This window comes from Eurosta solidaginis, chromosome 5 (assembly GCF_040869045.1).
Source record: "Eurosta solidaginis isolate ZX-2024a chromosome 5, ASM4086904v1, whole genome shotgun sequence".
Lineage (NCBI taxonomy): Eukaryota > Metazoa > Arthropoda > Insecta > Diptera > Tephritidae > Eurosta > Eurosta solidaginis.
In genome coordinates, this window is record NC_090323.1 from 85,150,369 (window position 1) to 85,172,155 (window position 21,787).

Genomic DNA, 21,787 nt, shown 5'->3' on the forward strand with positions numbered 1-21,787 from the left:
TTAAATAAATATTTGCTTAGCGGATTAGGCGCATAAGCTCACATTTTTTCCTGTTTCATCTACGGTTTAGGCGCAGAGAATTAAATAAATATTTGCTTAGCGGATTAGGCGCATAAGCTCAAATTTTTTCTGTTTCATCTACGGATTAGGCGCAGAGATTTAAATAAATATTTGCTTAGCGGATTAGGCGCATAAGCTCAAATTTTTTCTGTTTCATTTACGGATTAGGCGCAGAGATTTAAATAAATATTTGCTTAGCGGATTAGGCGCATAAGCTCAAATTTTTCTTTTTTTCTTTTTCATCTACGGATTAGGCGCAGAGAATTAAATAAATATTTGCTTAGCGGATTAGGCGCATAAGCTCAAATTTTTTCTGTTTCATCTACGGATTAGGCGCAGAGATTTAAATAAATATTTGCTTAGCGGATTAGGCGCATAAGCTCAAATTTTTCTTTTTTCTCCTGGACCAGAGGTGTTAACATTTCTCGAACCAGCTATGGGGAGATCGCCAGAATCCCATTTGGAAGTAGTGTAGCCATTTGTCAAATTCGATGGCACTACGAGCCTACTAAGGCACGATTTGTCCCACTTACAAGCCCGCTCTTGTTAGATAAACTCCCTCTTGGTGCCAGATCTTTTGTAATTTCTTTTCATGTTTTTTGTATGTTTGTTTGTTTTATTGTGTGGGGGCAGTTTGTCCCCTTCTTTTTATATTTTTAATGTGGAGTTTATGAATTTTTTTCCCACTAAGTGTGGTGACTGAAACTTTATTGTCTTTTGAAACGATTTCTTTCTTGTATAGAGGTTTTTGCTTCCCCTTTATTTGCTTATCCTTCACGTATATGACGTCATTTTCGTCATACCGGAGCGTTATGACATCCTTTTTTTATTGTGTCTTTGTATCTGAGCCATTTGCTTTTCCCTCAATAGTGCTTTAATTTGGCTATTCATTTTTCTGCTCTGGTCAAGGAGTTCTTGGAAGTTGGAGGCTTGTGAGCGATTAAAAAATATGTCTGTTGGTCTTTTGTTCGTTACCGAGTGGACTGAATTATTATAGCGATCTACAGCTATGATAACAAGTTCCTTGGTCCTGAGGGCTTCAGTCTCCGCCTTTAGGCATCTAAAAATTTCAAGTAACGTAGAGTGAAATCTCTCGATTTGGCCGTTCACCTCGCTCCTCTGAGTTGGGGTGCGGTAAAGCTGAATTCCTAGAGATTCTAACAAGCTTTGTATAACAGGGCTAATCAATCCGCGTTCGTTATTAGTGACTAAAATTCTAGGGGTGGTGAAATAGTGCAGAAGTTTCACTATTTTTTGCCTAAGGTGCAGGGTTCCTTTGTTTCTGATGTGAAAAAGCTTTGCGAATTTAGAAAATTTATCGATGCAACTTAAAAATTTTTCCCCTTGAATTTCGAATATATCTAAGTGAAGGATCTCGCATGGTCGCGATGGGATTGGTGTAGCCTGTAATTCTGGCCTATGGGGGTGCCTGTCGTACTTACTGAGTCTACACGTCTCACAAGCCAGTACATATTTCCTAATTTGACTGCTCATCTTGGGATAATAGCAACGCTCAAGAAGTTGTTTCCTATTCTCCGTGGCATTACGGTGAGCCCTCTTGTTCTCCTTTGCTATTGCTTCACACACACTATCTGGATTTCTTAAGTCCTCCACAAGGGTTTGCGCTATTCGTACCTTGTAGTTGGTAAAATGGTCTAAATAAACTCTCTGTAATAGACCTAACTGATCTTCCGGTATTTTGATACCATTGATGACATTTGGGCTCAGTTTTTCTTTCAAGATGCTAATTAGTTCGTTTTCACTAATGTTTTCTATCCCTACGTAGTGGCGTGAGTGTCCAGGGTGCGGTTCTTCGTAGATTTGAAGTCTGCCCCCGAACACAATTTGGTTTCTGAAAACATTTAGTGGTACTTCCACGAAGGGGATCAGGTCTGTATTGTCCTGTTCTGCGCTATGGACTGTATCGGAATCTGATCCCATGGTTGCATTCTGACTACCGACCTCGGATGTGGGCGGCATTGAATCCGTCAATTGATTTACTTGGGTTTTTAGACGAGAAAGGGCATCAGCCACGACGTTAGATTTTCCGGGTTTCTAGATAAGTTCATAATTGTACTCTTCGATCCGGGCTTTCCATCGCTTCAGCTTAGCATTGTAGTTGCGATTGCTGAGGGAGAAAGTTAGTGGTTGGTGGTCGGTGAATATACGTATTTTCCTGGCACCATACAAGTAATTTCGCAGATTGTCTAACGCCCAAACGATGGCGAGCATCTCTTTTTCATTTGTAGCGTACCCTTCCTCTGTGGTTGTTAAGCTTCTCGATATAAACGCAATTGGCTTGTCTCTACCATCATAGTCCTGCGACAATACCGCGCCAATAGCGTAGTCTGAGGCGTCTGTTGTTAAGTTAAAGGTTTTTTCGAAGTTGGGAAGTGTTAGGACTTCTGAGGTTGTCAACATTTCCTTAAGGTCATCGAATGCCCTAAGGGCGTCCCTGTCTAGTGATATTGGCGGCTTTTTGGACTGCGTAGCGTGTTCACCTCTTGTGAGGTTAGTGAGCGGTTTCGCGATTTTGGCGTAGTCCCGAATAAATTTCCTATAGTAAGAAGTTAAACCTAAAAAACTTTTGAGCTCTTTTAGATTTGAGGGTGGCAACAGATTTCTTATCGAATTTATTTTCTTAGGATCTGGCAGGATTCCTTCGGAGGTTATTATATAACCCAGAAATTCAACGCTTCTTTTTTAAAAACTGTGTTTTTTTGAGGTTAACTTTGAGTCCCGCGTCTAGTAGTCTAAAAAGAATTGTTTCGATGTCCTCCAAATGGGTGGCCTCGTCCTTGCTGAAGATAATTATATCGTCGATATATAAAAAACAAATTCGACCTATAAATTCTTTGAGGACATCGTCTATCATTCTTTGGAAGATAGAGGGCGCATTCTTTAGCCCGAAGGGAAGTCGCAGGAATTCATATTTTCCATTCATGGTGGAAAATGCCGTTTTAGGGATGTCACACTTTTTCATTGGGATTTGATGGAATCCTGACGTTAAATCCAGTGTGGTAAAATATTTGGCTTCGCCAAGGCTGGCAATAGTCCCGTTGATGTCCGGGATGGGATATGTATCGGGAATCGTTACGGCGTTTAACCTTTTAAAATCAATGACCATCCGGTATTTCTTTTCTTCATCCGAGCCGGATTTCTTTGGGACAATCCATAGGGGGGAGTTATAGGGACTCTTTGACGGACGGATGATGCCTTGTGAAAGCAGTTCTTGAATTTGTCTTTCGACCTCTCCACGCATATTGACGGGGTAGGGATAGCTTTTGGTGTAGATGGGGTTTTCGGTTACTGTTTTTATCTCAGCCTGGAGGTTGGTTTGAATTTCCGTGGATTGGTCGACTGGACCGAATAAAGTTTCGTACTTTTCTAGTATTCCATACAGCTTGCTTTTCGTATGTTCGGTGACATAGTTGTCAAGGGGGATGACTATATTAATGGAGTTAACTTGTTGCGCAGTCTTTCGCTTAAGAGGCAGAAGGATGTCTGGTTTAAGGATGAGGGTATTGAGTTCCCTATCTAACACCGCTTTAATTTCTGAGAGAGTATCATCCCCTATTATCCCGTCAAATGATTCTAGACCGGGAAGGACAAAGAATGTAGTCGGCAGATCCCTACCAACAAACTGAAAAAAGTTTCCGCAAACCTTCTTGTCGATTTTGATTCTACCCCCCGCCGAGATTACATGGAATGGTTTTTCCACTGGGGTAGTGTTTAAGGCTACGCGCTCGATAATGTAGTTTTTATTTGCGCCGGTGTCAACTAAGAACTCTAATATACCTTGACCCTGAGTGACGTACTCTAAATATGGTACGCCGGACACGAGGCTCCCATTGTAAAATTTAGTTGGTCAATTGTCGAATCTTTTTGTTCATTGGAGGCATCTTCTCCCTCCTTTTCGTCTACGGCCACCAGATGAAACAATTTTTGTTTCTTGTTTGTTTCGTTGTTTGAAAATTTTGTTGGAAACTTACTTTTCCTTGGCCCGTCGTACCTAGAGAACCTGGAATTTCCTGTCTGGCGGGTTTGAGAGGATGCACCGGCATCCGCTCTTAAAGCCGTGGGGGGGTCACTGTTATTGCGCCAGCTTTGCGCAGATTGGTGGCTATTCCTGGTTTGCCCTGACCTGGCGTATGGGGAGTTGAATCCCCTCTGATTTTGATGTCGGTCTATAAGGCTCCCATTGGAGTGGATCGCATTATTGTACCTTGAATGGTTCGGGGCTGGATTCTGCGGTGTGCCAGAGTAGTCTGTGCTGCCGCGAGGAAAATAACGCTGTGATGGAATTTGGTACGAATCGCCGAACATTCGGCCACTTCTGTTTAATACCTGTGGGGGGCGGTAAATAGCGTTTCGCCGATCCACGTTCATGAACGTGAGGCATGACGAATATGCCTCAGGTAAGGATTTTGGCTTCTGCATAAGAAGCAAGGTCGGCAAGTCGCCGTTTAGCCCCCTGATGAAGACATCCAAGGCTCTTCGTCTATGTGCCTCGGCCAATGCCTTAACCGTTTCTGTGTGCACATATTTATCAGTGCTTATTGTATTTATCATGAGTGACAATTGTTTGTTTATTTGGGCATAGAATTCGGACAACTTTTGCCGCCCCTGGGTCATGAGGGTAAGTTGCTGATCAAGGGTTTCGATATCCCTAACGTCCGCATAATGCAAGGAGAGAATCTCCTTGATTTTCTTCCAATCCGAATCTAAAATATTGTGAGACACCAAGGCGGCATCTGCCGCTCCCCTAATCTTGCATCTTATGTGCCTTAAAATTGCCCTATATATTGGCTTTTGCCGAACGGGCTTATAATCACTTAAAACCTGCTCTACACTATAGATCCAGGAGGTATAGTGCTCCCGAGATCCATCAAACACTTGAAGTTCTTTCACACAATCTGGTAACCTTGCTATTTCTTTGAGGTCCTCCTCCGTCTGAGGAGTCACAAGAGGCTCTTCTACTGGTGTTGCCTCACTATCGACAGATTGCCGATGAACCTCTTCTACCCTACTTTCTAGTCTCTCTAGGGTTTGGCTAAGTCCTTGTATGGACTCGTCAGCGTTCGTCGATTCTACGCTTTTGAGGCGTTCCTCGAATCTCCTCAGCTGAGCGAGGATGGCGTTCACGGCGCCATTCATTTCAGTCAGCGACTTCTTCATTTCGTCGGTGTTCATGATTAGGTATGCTGAAAAGATAAGAACTGTAAGAAAATATACGTGTAACCTACACAATCCAATGTCTCATTTGAGGATTCTTGTCGCGTTTAGATTGGAGAATTTTCAATTTTCTCTCTTCCTCTCACTTTTCCCTGTTAGATTGGGGAATTTTCAATTTTCTCTATTTTTCTTTTTTTTTTTTTTTTGTGCACTTTCCACTTAACACACGCGACGCGAACCCTGTACTCCGAAGCTCGGGCGCCAGTTATCTCCCGTCTCGTGGGAGATGTAAAAAAATTAAAGGTGCGGAGGAACTCACTGTCCTCCGATACTTGTGAAAAGAAAGAAAGAACGATTTCAGATTAACGTCACAACTTCTTTATTCGTGCCACTTGCACGCTAATTAACTACTGCCCTCAACATACGTTGTAACTTACTTAAATAACTTCTTAGATTAACTAAAATGTTTACATTGCAGTTCCCATGCTTTACCCAGAACTGCTCGCTTGTGTAAACAGGAAATGCTTAGCGTGCGATTCCCATAACTAATGTAAGGTGACCTGATCGATGGTTGCGCGTGTGCCGCGTCAGCGACTTTATTCTGTTGAACTAAATAAGTCACATGCTTATCAACGTGATCGTAGGGTGTGCCGTATTATGGTACCTATGCGTGTAGCTTACATGTTTTCATTCATTTAAAAAAAAGCAAAACGGGCAATCCCCGATTAAATCATACAAACAGACAAAATTGGTTAATTTGTTGTAGTTCTATAAATAGAACAAAAACGGCAAAGTTTCTTTGAAAACCGCCGCACCAAGCATACCTTTAACACATAATTGCATACGAAGTATGCAATGTGTAAAAGATTAAAATATGCAAAAAGAAGGCAATTGGGAAAAACTTTACAACAACTAAGGCATGACGTAGCTGAATGCGTTTGTAACCATTTCAAATATCGTAGGAGTGCGGGTTCGACTCCCACTCCCGGGAGAAAAGCCTTGAAGAGATTTACAAGGTATAATCGAAACAGCTGTCGCCTTGTCCGTCCTGATGTCACGTTGTTTATATTTTTCCCAAATTATTAAATAAAAAATGTGTGATATTAGTGAAAAATTGTAACGAGCTGTTTGAAAATCGATTTTTGTGTTTCGCGATAACTGATACACATTGGGAGCAACAAGAAGATCAAGTTTTCCTCCACCTGCCAACCTCAACTTAGTGATGCTCTCCCATAGTTTGCCCACGACGCTGTAGTTCCTTGCAGCTAAGCTGAACATCATCGAACAGTTGGAGTATGTTACTTCGTGGAGGCTGAGATTACCAGCTGTACGGCCAATCCCGTAGCCGTGGTATAGAGGTAGTGTGCTGGCCCATCCTTCAAAAATGGAATCGATTGTCCGTCCACATTGACTTGGCCCCAAAAGTTCGTCCGCCGTAGCAAATTAAGTTTTGGGTGGGCATAAATCATGTATTTAGGTCCGCCAATTTGTAGGAAAACGAATACTCCAAATTGGAAGGAAAGCTTGGCGGAGATATACATTTCTAAAAAATTTGTTGAAGAAAACCCATCAGAAGATGATCGTGGCATTATGCCGAAAACTAGAATGTAATGTGTGAGCTGAAAAGTCCGTTTGATTCCTTACCCACAAAAAAACCTCTCTAAAGATTGAAAATTCTGGTATGCATAAAATTGGACAATTTTTATGTAATAAAAAATATTTTACTGTTTTTGTCATGAAAAAAAAAAAACAAAAAAAAAACTAAAAATGTGAGAACAGTGGTTTCTTGATAAATTTCTTGATAAATTGACTAAAATTTATCATTTTTTATTTTTTTATTTATTGTATAATTCAAGCGTTGCGCTTTAGGGAGAATTGTAAAAAATTTTTAGGGAGAACATTACCCTGTAGCTCTGTAGGTTAGCCACTAGTTATGAGAGTGTTTTTGCCTGTTGTACAACCCCGCTTATAATCACTCTGTGTAGCAGTGACATAGATGTGCAGACTTTGGAGGTACACTCTTTCTCAACATGCCTTGAGAAGTATCCACTGTAGGGGCATGATAATAGGGACATGCTAGAACAACAGGATTTTTCGTGTATTTTTTTTCTGGCTAGGGGTCAAGCTGCCATAAAGATATGAGTCACTAACCAATGTATGAGTCGTTATCCACTATTTTTCAATAAAATTGCATGTTTTACTGTATTCTCAATCGATATATATGCACATAAATCGTGCTAAATCATATTATTATTGTCTCAGGTGACCATTACCGTTTTCATCCTAAAGGAAATTTCCATATCGAAAAACCACAATTTCGCCTTAAACAGTAACGGTATGGCAACGCTTCTGGCAAAACAACAAACATTATGAAACTTCAAAAATTCCCAAATACGTCAAAAAATTTTGAGTGGAACTACCTTCTTTTTTGTATCATCGTTTTACCCATGAACCAATAAACAGATCCCGCATTAAAAAATGAGAGAGTAAAAAATCATAGTTAGCTGTGAATTAAATTTTCTCGGCGTGACGTCACGCTTTTGACAACATGTTTTATTGCTGACGCAGTGTTCAGGCTTGATTCCAATCGGAGTATTTTGCTCCGATCTAACCTCGTCCTACATGTTTTATCTCAAAGGTTTATTTTGGTGGAGTTGAAAACTAGTAAACACTGCCAAAATTCAACATACAGCACTTCTTGAAGTTTTATATAAAAATGAAGTACGTTGAGTCAGTGAGGTCATCTAACCATGTTTTACGATAACAGTCGCCAATTGGGAGCACCAAGTGAGATCAAATCTTCCTACAACTATCTCTCCCAACTCAGTGAAAGTCTTCTCTTTCCTCTGTTTATAAACTGCCGGAGCGTATTCGTTCATCCGCATAACATGACCCAGCTAGCGAAGCTCTCTGTTTTTATTCGTTGCACTATCGTCATATCTGCGAAAAGCTCATATAGCTCATCATTACACTTACTTCGATACAAGCAGTCGACATCACGGATAGAACTATATATCTTCCGGAGAACTTTTCTATCGAAAACTCCCGGAGCCATCTCATCTTCTCTCAACACCTTCCATGATTCCAAGCCATGCATCAGGACAGGTGACTTGTTGAGCGAGAATTTTGTTCGTCTAGAGAGGACTTTACTTTTCAATTGCCTAAAGAAGCACTTGTTAGCAAGTTTTTTTCTCCGTTTGATTTCTACCACGACATTGTTTTTGCTTTTAATGCTGCTTTCTAAATAGACGAAATCCTTCACAGTCTCGAATTTATATCCGTCAACAGTGACGTATTTTTCATCATCGGCGATCGATGTATCGGGTTCGTCCTTCCCCGACACTCTGTACGTCAGTTAACAGGTCGCCATACCTACAGGAATCTGCCCTGGTCTTGAAGAATGGCAATATCCCTGTTAAAACAGCACATGGTGCCAAGTAATGACGGGATACCCCCGGGCTGTTCAAACATGGAGACGAAGAGTTGGTACAAGATAAAGAAGCAAAAAAGGGGATTTTGCGGTAAATGAGCACAAGGCGAAGTACTTGCTGTCATCGTGGCCTTTGTAGCCACGTCACTGTTGACTGTTATAAGTTCGAAACGGAAGGATTTCTATTTGGGAAGCAACATCAAAAGCAAAAACAATCAAACCGAGAATAACTCTTACCAACAAGTGCTTCTTTAGGCAATTGAAAAGTAAAGTCCTCTCTCGATGAACAAAATTCTCGCTTACAAGTCACTCATCATACCTGTCCTGCTGTATGGCTCGGAATCATGGAAGTTGTCGAGAGAAAAGTTCTCCGGAAGATTTATAGTCATGTCCGTGATGTCGACGGAGAGTATTGAAGGAGGTATAATGATGAGCTATATGAGCTTTTCGCAAATATTACGATAGGCAGAGAATAAAAACAGACAGCTTCGCTAGCTAGGTCATCTTATGCGGATGGACGAATACACTCCGGCCAAGAAAAAAAGTAGCCTCAGTTTGTAAGCAGAAGAAAGAGAAGACCTTCATTGAGTTGGGAGAAGATTTGACCTCGCTTGGTCATTTGTTTATGCTATAAAACCAGACATGCTTAACCAACGAACCGATATCATTTCGTTACGATAATTAACGTTAATAAACGAAACAAAGTCATTTCGTTTCGTTTATTAACGTTAAGAACGTCAAATTAACGAGATGATTTCGTTTCGTTTTCTTCGATATCAAAACGAAATCAAATCGTTTATGTTGATTATTAATTTCAAACTATGCTGGCAAAGCTGATTGGTGGCAGAGTCATTAAAGGTGAAAGCATTAGCCAAGCTGACTGTAACTTTTCTCATGAATTTTGACAGTACGAACATTTCTCAGAGTATTTTTGACATTACCACCAACGAATTACACAAACAAACTACATGGAGTTTGTGTGTGTATGTCCGCTCGCTGTTACCACCTTACGGCTTCACCATGGCTATAGCATTGCCAGCACAATTCAAACATAAAGTATTACGTTTTTGTTAACGTTTTTAACGTTAACGAAGCTTTTCGTTTCGTTTAAAAACGAGATACAATTTATCTTGATAATTTCTTTATCGATAATATTTCGAAGTGTTTCAGCGGAAACGGTGGAAATTTTTTGATAAACGATTAGCTTAACGTTAAGGTGCATCCCTGTATAAAACAATGATAATTCTCTTTTTGCTGAAACGAGGAAAGAGAAGATCTTCACTGAGTTGGGAGAGACAGTTGGAGGAAGAGTTGACCTCGCTTGCTCATTTGTTTATGCTTATTTATAGAATGATGATGATTGTGATCTGATAAATAATTCTCTTTTTGCTGAAATCAAATATCTCGTTAATATTATTTTTGGTTTGATATTTTCGCAGATACGTAACTCGCAGGAATTAGCCCCTATTATATCTGATAGCAATATTGATTCAAACTATCAAACATTTCGACTACTTCCGCATGCTGCTCGCTCTTTTCCAGGCGATAGATTGATAGCCGAGTGCGTTTATGATAGCTCAACTCGGGGCGCAATCACTTTAGGTATGTTTCTATATTGTACCTTCATATGTTTTTTCAATGTAAATAGCAATTTTAAACATTGACCGATATATAGGAGGGCCATCCATGAAGGAAGAAAGTTGTATGGTCTTCGCGTTATATTATTCGAAACAGTGCTATCATCTTGTAATTCATCACCAAGTTTAACGTCCGTTCTACATTCCATAGGAGTAGAGTATTTAAATACGTAAGTTTTGCAGGATTTTTTTTTGTAATTTGATAGACATAAATTTTACACTAAATTAATAGGAACTCTGATCCGGTTGTTATATCCTTACCACGAGAGCTAAGAGGATTAACTCTAGAAACACGTTTATTAGCATACAATTGGGAGAATCACTTCGCATTGTTTCAAGACATCACTTCAAACGGAACTTTTACAATGCACTGTGAGGGCGGAGAAAATGCCACCGAAGCGGTATGATAAAATATCCATTGTTTAAATTTTTACAACAGTGATATCTAACGATGTCCTTTCTATTTTGAAGTTACCTAATAGTTCCATGGGTTGGCCAGTTAATGCATCCAAACAATTCTTAAAATCAAGTCGTTGTATGACAAACCATTTAAGTCGGACAACCAGACCGACGCTATATGAAGCAAATGTTATGCATGATGTCCCAAGTAATGATTTAATTGAAAAGTCAGTCCGGAATAGCCGTAGTTCGCTAAGTGAAACGTTGGGACTACGTAGCCTAGAATCATCCTCAGTGACATATAAGCTGTATAATATGTTAGTATTAGTTTTAACAGTATATACTCTAGGATTTAGCTAACAGGTGTAAAAAAGCACGCCAATGTAATGTTGAAACAGTAATGACAATGAATTGAATCACTCTTAACAATATACAGACATACCTATAGTTATACATACTTTTTAGCAATAATGTCTGTATTGTTAATTTTAGAGCTCATATATAAAGTTGTGAGTTATTTTATATATTAAGAACTGATCATATATATGTATACAAATACCTACTTTATCATACACAGGCTATTAAATATTTCTTTCAATATTATATAGCCCGATTCAGCACTGTGATATATTTAAGTGGTATTTATTCTTTGCCCAACTTTTTACTGAGAGCTTATACCAGTGGCGGACTCATTGCAAATTAAAAATCCCCATCTATCCCATTTGAGCTAAAAAAGTTTTTCGATTTCAAAGTTTTTTGAGTTTGTCTCGAAAACGGTAAGTTTTATAAAAAAATAACTCAGGGTTGTAGATCTCGAAGTTCTCTACACAAAAATGGTTCTTATGATTTTTCTGTGAGTATAACCATTCTTGAGATATCGAAATTAAAAGAGTCACATTGTAATCAAAATGCACACTTTTCCACACCACCTGTGATGTAGTGTACTCGGCGCGTTTTTTAACGTAGTTTCCCCAGTTGCGTCGTGCTCCTTTTAATTTTTTCTACAAATTGGAGGTACGCCACTTGCAAGGCAGATGAACTTTCACTGAGAAATACACTCGAAATCACTGCCGAGGGGCGACACCGCTTAAAAAAGTTGTCTAATTGAGAAAACTTGTTCCTAAATTTTTGATATTGCTTTGCCCTGGACTTGTACCCAGGATTTTAGGTGTGGTATGCAGAGCACGCTACGCGAGTATAAGTGAAAATCGAAATTTAAAGCCTGAAATTCACTCGCGTCCCGTAAAAACAATTTATTTTTAAACAATACTTTTCACACACATATACAAATATTTCAAGAACAGGCTTCTTTATACTCAGTTGAGCAGAGCTCACAGAGTATAATAAGTTTGATTGGATAACGGTTGGTTGTACATATATAAAGGAATCGAGATAGATATAGACTTCCATATATCAAAATAATCAGGATCGAAAAAAATTTGATTGAGCCATGTCCGTCCGTCCGTCCGTCCGTCCGTCCGTCCGTCCGTTAACACGATAACTTGAGTAAATTTTGAGGTATCTTGATGAAATTTGGTACGTAGGTTCCTGAGCACTCATCTCAGATCGCTATTTAAAATGAACGATATCGGACTATAACCACGCCCACTTTTTCGATATCGAAAATTTCGAAAAACCGAAAAAGTGCGATAATTCATTACAAAAGACCGATAAAGCGACGAAACTTGGTAGATGAGTTGAGCTTATAACGCAAAATAGAAAATTAGTAAAATTTTGGACAATGGGCGTGGCACCGCCTACTTTTAAAAGAAGGTAATTTAAAACTTTTGCAAGCTGTAATTTGGCAGTCGTTGAAGATATCATGATGAAATTTGGCAGGAACGTTACTCCTATTACTATATGTACGCTTAATAAAAATTAGCAAAATCGGAGAAGGACCACGCACACTTTAAAAAAAAAAAAATTTTAAAAGTAAAATTTTAACAAAAAATTTAATATCTTTACAGTATATAAGTAAATTATGTCAAGATTCAACTCCAGTAATGATATGGTGCAACAAAATACAAAAATAAAAGAAAATTTAAAAATGGGCGTGGCTCCGCCCTTTTTCATTTAATTTGTCTAGGATACTTTTAACGCCATAAGTCGAACAAAAATTAACCAATCCTTTTGAAATTTGGTAGGGGCATAGATTTTATGGCGTTAACTGTTTTCTGTGAAAATGGGCGAAATCGGTTGATGCCACGCCCAGTTTTTATACACAGTCGTCCGTCTGTCCTTCCGCATGGCCGTTAACACGATAACTTGAGCAAAAATCGATATATCTTTACTAAACTCAGTTCACGTACTTATCTGAACTCACTTTATCTTTGTATGAAAAATGAACGAAATCCGACTATGACCACGCCCACTTTTTCCATATCGAAAATTACGAAAAATGAAAAAATGCCATAATTCTATACCAAATACGAAAAAAGGGATGAAATATGGTAAGGTAATTGGATTGTTTTATTGACGCGAAATATAACTTTAGAAAAAACTTTATAAAATGGTTGTGACACCTACCATATTAAGTAGAAGCAAATGAAAAAGTTCTGCAGGGCGAAATAAAAAACCCTTAAAATCTTGGTATTACATATATAAATAAATTAGCGGTATCCAACAGATGATGTTCTGGGTCACCCTGGTCCACATTTTGGTCGATATCTGGAAAACGCCTTCACAAATACAACTACCACCACTCCCTTTTAAAACTCTCATTAATAACTTTAATTTGATACCCATATCGTACAAACTCATTCTAGAGTCACCCCTGGTCCACCTTTATGGCGATATTTCGAAAAGGCGAACACCTATAAAACGAAGGCCCACCCCCTTTTAAAAATACTCATTAACACCTTTCATTTGATACCCATATCGTACAAACAACGTCTAGAGTCACCCCTGGTCCAGAAAAGCCCACTCCCTCTTAAAATACTCATTAACTCCTTTCGTTTGATACCCATATTGCACAAACGAATTCTAGGGTCACTCCTGGTCCACCTTTATGGCGATATCTCGAAACGGCGTCCACCTATGGAACTAAGGATTACTCCCTTTTAAAATACTCATTAACACCTTTCATTTGATACCCATATCGTACAAACGCATTCTAGAGTCACACCTGGTCCATCTTTATGGCGATATCTCGAAAAGGCGTCCACCTATAGAACTAAGGCCCACTCCCTCTTAAAATACTCATTAACTCCTTTCGTTTGATACCCATATTGCACAAACGAATTCTAGAGTCACCCCTGGTCCACCTTTATGGCGATATCTCGAAAAGGGGTCCACCTATAGAACTAAGCCCCACGCCCTTTTAAAATAATCATTAACACCTTTCATTTGATACCCATATCATACAAACAAATTCTAAAGTCACCCCTGGTCCACCTTTATGGCGATATCTCGAAAAGGCGAACACCTGTAAAACGAAGGCCCACTCCCTTTTAAAAATACTCATTAACACCTTTCATTTCATACCCATATCGTACAAACAAAGTCTAGAGTCAGCCCTGGTCCACCTTTATTGCGATACCTCGAAAATGCATCCACCTATAGAACTAAGGCCCACTCCCTCTTAAAATACTCATTAACTCCTTTCGTTTGATACCCATATTGCACAAACGAATTCTAGAGTCACCCTTGGCCCACCTTTATGGCGATATCTCGAAACGGCGTCCACCTATAGAACTAAGGATTACTCCCTTTTAAAATGCTCATTAACACCTTTCATTTGATACCCATATCGTACAAACGCATTCTAGAGTCACCCCTGGTCCATCTTTACGGCGATATCTCGAAAAGGCGTCCATCTATAGTACTTAGGTCCACGCCCTTTTAAAATGCTCATTAACACCTTTCATTTGATACCCATATCGTACAAACGCATTCTAGAGTCAACCCTGATCCACCTTTATGGCTATATCCCTAAATGGCGTCCACCTATAGAACTATGGCCCACTCCCTCATAAAATACTCTTTAATGCCTTTCATTTGATACACATGTCATACAAACACATTCCAGGGTTTCCCTCGGTTCATTTTCCTACATGGTTATTTTCCCTTATGTTGTCACCATAGCTCTCAACTGAGTATGTAATGTTCGGTTACACCCGAACTTAACCTTCCTTACTTGTTTTTATTTAGACATGTACTACATAATATTAGCCGAGTTTTTTTTTATACGCGTATACGTTTCGTTTGCGCGTGAAAAAAACGCCTATCCTCGCTTAGATAATGCTTAGGAGACCCATCTAGCGGCTGTGGCTAAACAGCTATCTACAGCAACAGGGTGTACCGAAAAGCGGAGACACAGCCCTCTGTTGTATTTCTGTGTACAACATATAGCTGAATCAGTTGTGATAAATAGTGGACGCGCATAGAATACATAGAATTAGTGCAGAGGGTGAAATATAGACACATATTTCAGTTACATCTAAGTATAATGCGTACTGAAATTTAGTAGTACTAATTTTATTCGTAGCAATTTCCGAGGTGTTTTTAAAGTTTGTCGCTTAGCAGTCCATATAAAGTTTAAGCGTAAACGTATATAGATGAGAAAAAAACACAGCTATTAATGCACTAATAACTTTGTCTGAAAAAGCTGCAGTTTTTCTTTAAAGTCTAAAATGAAAAAAATCTCCCGTATCAACCGTGGAATGCTCCAGTAGCAGTTATTGTGAAGAGCGGGTGGAACATTAGCCCTTCGCTGGGCTACCTCTCTTTCAGAAGACGTAGATGATTTCCCTCTAAAATCTGAGCACTCCTTGAACACTGGTTACCAGATCGCCCTCTTCGCTCTGACAGAAATTTAACCCGGGATTGTAACCTTCCGTCTTTCGCCGAGTTTTTGGTTACATTTAAAATTTTTCCCATCTCTACTGTATTTTTCGATCGGCTGACAGCCGTGTAACTTTATGGATATTTTAATGTTTAAACTTTTAGCTGGATATGAAAACATTTCGGGAATCAGCGAAGTCGATCCCCTTACAGCATTAATTAATATCTGAAATTGCTCTGTAAATAGATTTTTATAAATAATATATTTTTTTCATCGCCAAATACATGGGAAAAAGCGGTAGATGCTAAAGATCTCGAATTTGTATGTGGGTTCTATATGTATATTTTTCATTTTTATATAGAAAGTGTGAATTGTGATTCTTTTCTAGGGCAATTATATTTTGAAAAAGAAAAATGGTTATAAATAATATCACAACATCTTCAACCGTTTTTGTAGTCGATGCAAAGATTTTCAAAGGGTTCGAGGGGCCTTAGTAGGTGTTGCGCTTTTTTTAAATGATTAAATACAGTTTAGAGTCAACCTTACGAAGTCGAGCATATACAATTTTAGCATTGTAACTTTATAAATGGCGAAAATATCCCGTATAGAATTATATTTCATTTTTAAATAATATTTAATTTTATAGGAATATTAGTCGCGGTCAGAAGAATTAGTGTGTTGAATTCCATTACAATAGATTTCCTTAACTGAAAGTTATTGCAAAAAACGTGTGATGTCCCCTCAGACAAATAGGCTGAGGGATTTATGGGGTTGTGTAACGCAATATATAGCTTCTCCAACCAAATTGTCAACCTCAGCTTCGAGCGGCGAATCCCGTTTCACTAACAGCGAAGCTCTGGCCTCATGGAACTTGGCGTGGGGAGATAGGGATGGCCTGAAAGTTTAATGTTGCAATAAAATATATAAATCGTTCCCGAGAAGGTCGGGCTAGTACCTTAATGGTGCTGTGTTACCGGATCTGTATCCGGCAAAGGACCATCACATCGATAACACTCCCCAAAGCCTTGGGGGAGTAACCTTATCGCTACAATAACAACACATCACAAATAGGCTGACGTATAGACCGATAAAGGGATGAGAAATGCTAACTTTAACTTTTTTTCGGTTGACTTAAGTAGGATATCACAAAACATTGCTGGGTGCTATCACCGATGAAGTCGATAGGCTACCGAAAAAATCTGATTTTTTCTTTCATGAAGTCCCTACCTCCGACCCACCCACCCCCCAATGCCTCTGGATTCGTCCATGCCTTAAACTATGCTTGTAGATAACCTTAGTTTCAAACTAACACTTTTCTTGTTTAAGGCCCGTTAAATTGACACATTATTCGTGAGAAGGTGGGTGATCTATTTAATAAACCGCCGATTATCGTTAACCAGACATTGAGAAAAAGGCTCTAGTTTTACCTGATCAATTAATGTTACACTCTCAGGGCGACAAAGTTAAACTAAGCTCAACTTTACAAGCATATATAGTTAAAACTGTCTCTGAAAAACGAGTCCTCCCAAGTAGATTAAATAAATAAGTTTTAATGTATATGTAGTATTGCTGAAAACAAACAATAACTAAATAATTCGTACAACTTTTAATTGTAAGAGTTAACTTTTGTATGTAATAAAAATAGTTAAATACATGCATACAAACATAAGATAGAATCAAATAAAAAATATACCGAACAAATTAATTAATATGATGTGTATTTAAAGATCTTTTATGTCGTGATAGATACAGCTGTATTTAAGCATTGAGACCATATTGACAGGCACTCGCAGGACATGCAAACCGGAAAATCTAAGTTTCCATTGGTTCTTTGGTCAATAAAAAACTGGCTTTTGTGCAGGGACATAAAATTATGAAACAGGCTTTATGTATTCACATTGCTGTGTTTTTTGCGTTTTGCTGTGTTACACAACATTTTAATTATATTGGCGAAACATTTTCACATAGTAGTTTTTATTAAAAATGTTATTTATAACATAAACAAGAAATGAAGTTTTTAAACGCAACACCAAAATACATGTGTAAAATATTTTCCAGGATTTCTACATTTTATATACCCAAACCCATGTGTATATATATATGTTCATACTATACAGTTAGCTCAATTCACAAAAGCCCTAACCAACAAATTTAAAATTTTACTGGAAAATCAAAAACATTTTTTTCCACATTCACTTAAAGCAGATATGACTTTTTTAAAGTGGAATAACTTCGTTGTTATTGTTTCTAACACTGTAAAATTTTTACTGAGGGTGTATTTCAATATATCATAGGTACCAAAAAACTCAACAGTGTCGAAAAATCCGTTTGTTAGGGACGTTCTGAGTTAAGCTAACGATATGACGGATGTTTTCAGAAGACTTTTAAGTTAAAATTTTTATGACCAAATGTGAGTAAAATAATAAAATCATCTTGGAATATTTAGATATGTTTTTGCTATGAAAATGTATGTATTTAATTCGAAAATGTGAAATTTTTTTTGTGGCTGAAAAAATTCACACAAGTTGAAAGTGTGCAGGTGGTCCCACTTTATTAATTTTCAATACGAAGAAATTAAACGTCAAATAAAACTACAGTGGAGACAGTGCAGGTTAAAAAAGGAGATTTATTAAATCTTCTCAGTTAAAGCTGTAGGTGGAGATATGCTATAAATCTCGAAACGCAACAGATTTCAGCTAACTTTTCAATAAATCTTCATTACAATATATGTATCTGGTATGGCAACATCAAATTCATGTCATGTAATTTTTTTTTTTGTTTTAATATTTTAAGGTAGGAACAGTTTTCAAATTCATGGCTATTTTTTTGAGATTTTCATGTTTGGATTTTTGTTGCCAAACGTTAATAAAATAAAAAATTTATCAAAATATAATATTCAGACATGTGTTTGCTTTGTAAAACATGCGTAAATGTATGTATTTCATTCGAAAACGTAATTTTTTTTTGTGGCTGAAAAACTTCACAAAAGTTGAAACTGTACATGTGGCCCCAATTTATAGTTTTTTTCAATATGCAAAATGTCAAATAAAACTATAGTGGAGACAGTGCAGGCTAAAATGTGAGATTTAATAAATCTTATCAGTTAAAGCCGCAGGTGGGGAACATACTTCCGGTTCCTCTTTTAGGAACGGTCAAAAAATTAAAGTTGCGGTGAACCAACTCGTTCACCGGTGTAAATAAAAGACTGATATCAATTTAATTCACGAGTATAAAATTTATTGTGCGCTCATCGCACTTCCAACACTAACTGATTTTAATAATCATTTCTTCTTACCACCTAACTTTTTAACCTAAGCTAATTTGCTAACGTTGCAATTCCCACCACTTGCCGGTATTTCGCAATCGTTGAGTTGCGCGTGTTGATCAATATGCTCGCATTGCAATTCCCAAGCATTGGATATTATTATTGATCGCTTGCGCATGTGTCGCGTCAGCGAAAGTTCTTCTGTGAACTTTCATTGGAGCAATGGAGTCACGTGTACTGCAATGTGATTAAAGGGTGCGTCATTGGGAAGTATAGTGGTATAAGGCAACGTAACTCCTCCCCCTTTAAAGATCTGCGTCCCGCAGATCAAAAGTCGAAAATTGCGAGGGGTAAAATTTTGTAGAGAGTAATTACAGTTTCCTGGCGACATATTGGTGTTGACTGGTGTGACTGGTAGGCTATTGTCCAGGAGATAAATTTCAGGAGCTGACTTTCCTCTAATGATTTTGCTGTTGTGAGTGTTATCTGCCCAATGGGTCGGGCTTTCAACCGGCGGAAGGTCTAGCTTTCTATTGTAGCATCTCCACAGCATGGCGGCAATAAGAACAATTGCGCATATCGAGAGGATTTCTGAAGCGAGAGAGAAATTTACTTTTTCATTAACGTACCCAAGATACCTTATGTTTTCCATAGTCAGGTCGTGGACGTATTCTAGGTTGACCTTCATGGTGTGGCTCTTAACCATTGATAGTACTGCTGGAAGGGCCTGTGCGGTAATGGTTTCATAACTGGAAAATACTTGGGGTCCAATGATGACTGTTTCGTTATTTAATTGGATTACATAAGTGCCATTTACCATACTCGAGGCATTGATACTTTTGATTACTCCTTGGAAGTTTGATATGAACACAGTGTTCTCGTTTATCAGCTCTATTTGGACCCATTCTGTCTGATGAATTCGCAGTTGGCTTCTCCACCTTTTAAGAGTCGCGGTAGGCAACTGCTTTCTTCCAGTTTAGTTAGGGATTCTGCTTTACATACCGTGGATGAGCTGATTACCAGGCAATCTTTTGTTAGGCCGTACGTCTCTTCCTGGTTGACGAGCATCCTGTCAAAAGGAAGATTTAGTTGCTTACCTCCATAGATTCCAGCGCGAGTGACCAGGAGATTATATTTCTCAGTTGTTACTTTTGGCATTGAAAGGACGTAGAGGAGAAGTGTGCCGTTAGTCAGTACCGACGGTTGGCCATATTCGATTGCTTATATTATATTCTGATATGGGAGTGTTTCTATTTCGGATAGGATCTGGTTAACTTCGTCCATATCCAGTAGGTTGGTGTTGACAATTCCATTCTTTGCCAACTGACATCCCCGCACCATTTCGTTTACATCCTCGCGAAGGAGAAAAATGTTGTGGAGCGCGTTTTGTCTGAATTCCATAATTTTTGTTTCTTTTGCCACGTTATTCGTGCGGTCCACGACCTCGTCGATTTTTTTCAATACCTCCTGTGTAGCCGTGAATAGTTTCCTGTTGACCCTGTATTGATGGTTGCTATTCTGAATTATCTGATTCTGACTGTGCAGGATATTGCTCCAAACCATTTCGTCAGGTGATCCTGTTATCCATTTCCACGCTGAGCCTAGCCAGTCAATAGATCGAGTACTCCTTCTTCTACTTGTGTTGCCCATTAGTTTATCACGTCGTTCTAGCGTTTGATTAATGTAGTGCTGTGCTAATATCTGATCCTTAATTCGGTTTGTTAAGTTCTCCATTTGCCTCATAGTTGTAGGTTGATGACGTTTCCAGTTTGAATGACCCGCCAATGATCCACCCGTTTCCATCTTGGATTGTTACGATCAGAGCCTTGTAATTTAAAATGTTCAAACCGCTGATGGCATTTGCCAGCAGTGGAAATCTGCAACACAAGATGTTAATTCTAATTCAATGTTATTAGTAAGTTAGTATTTGTTAGGGTGAGTTACGGTTATCTATTTAGTGGAAAGAAAAAATGTTGATAGTAGGAAGGTATTATTAGTAAGCGGAATTTTTAGGATTAGATTGATTATCATTAACCTAGTGTTACAATCTTGGTTTAGGATTTTCGCTTTTCCTGCGATATTATCTTGTTAGTATGTCAGTGGTGTACAAGTAATGTTTTTTCTTGTTTTTTTTTTTCTTTCTTTTTCATTTAACGATTTTTTCGTTTTTCTTCTTTTTCATAATATTTGCTTAGCGGATTAGGCGCATAAGCTCAAATAATTCTTTCTTTTTCTTTTTTTGTTTCTGTCTTCTCCAACGAATTTTAAGCGGGGGAGGCATCTCCAACTGATTAGGCGAAGGAGGCATTTTTGAATTTTTTTTTTTTTCTTTCTTCTCCAACGAATTAGGCGAGGGAGGCATTTTCAATTTTGATTTATACGGAACCGGTGGAAATTTTTTGATAAACGATTAGCTTAACGTTAAGGTGCATCCCTGTATAAATACATTGATAATTCTCTTTTTGCTGAAACGAGGAAAGAGAAGATCTTCACTGAGTTGGGAGAGACAGTTGGAGGAAGAGTTGACCTCGCTTGCTCATTTGTTTATGCTTATTTATAGAATGATGATGATTATGATCTGATAAATAATTCTCTTTTTGCTGAAATCAAATATCTAGTTAATATTATTTTTGGTTTGATATTTTCGCAGATACGTAACTCGCAGGAATTAGCCCCTATTATATCTGATAGCAATATTGATTCAAACTATCAAACATTTCGACTACTTCCACATGCTGCTCGCTCTTTTCCAGGCGATAGATTGATAGCCGAGTGCGTTTATGATAGCTCAACTCGGGGCGCAATCACTTTAGGTATGTTTCTATATTGTACCTTCATATGTTTTTTCAATGTAAATAGCAATTTTAAACATTGACCGATATATAGGAGGGCCATCCATGAAGGAAGAAAGTTGTATGGTCTTCGCGTTATATTATTCGAAACAGTGCTATCATCTTGTAATTCATCACCAAGTTTAACGTCCGTTCTACATTCCATAGGAGTAGAGTATTTAAATACGTAAGTTTTGCAGGATTTTT

General features: G+C 38.3%; 1 pseudogene; it reads left to right on the plus strand.

Moving 5' to 3' along the window:
- LOC137254205 (MOXD1 homolog 2-like) overlaps positions 1–21,446 on the plus strand; it is a 110,442-nt pseudogene extending 88,996 nt beyond the window's left edge.
- The last annotated feature ends 341 nt before the right edge of the window (positions 21,447–21,787 follow it).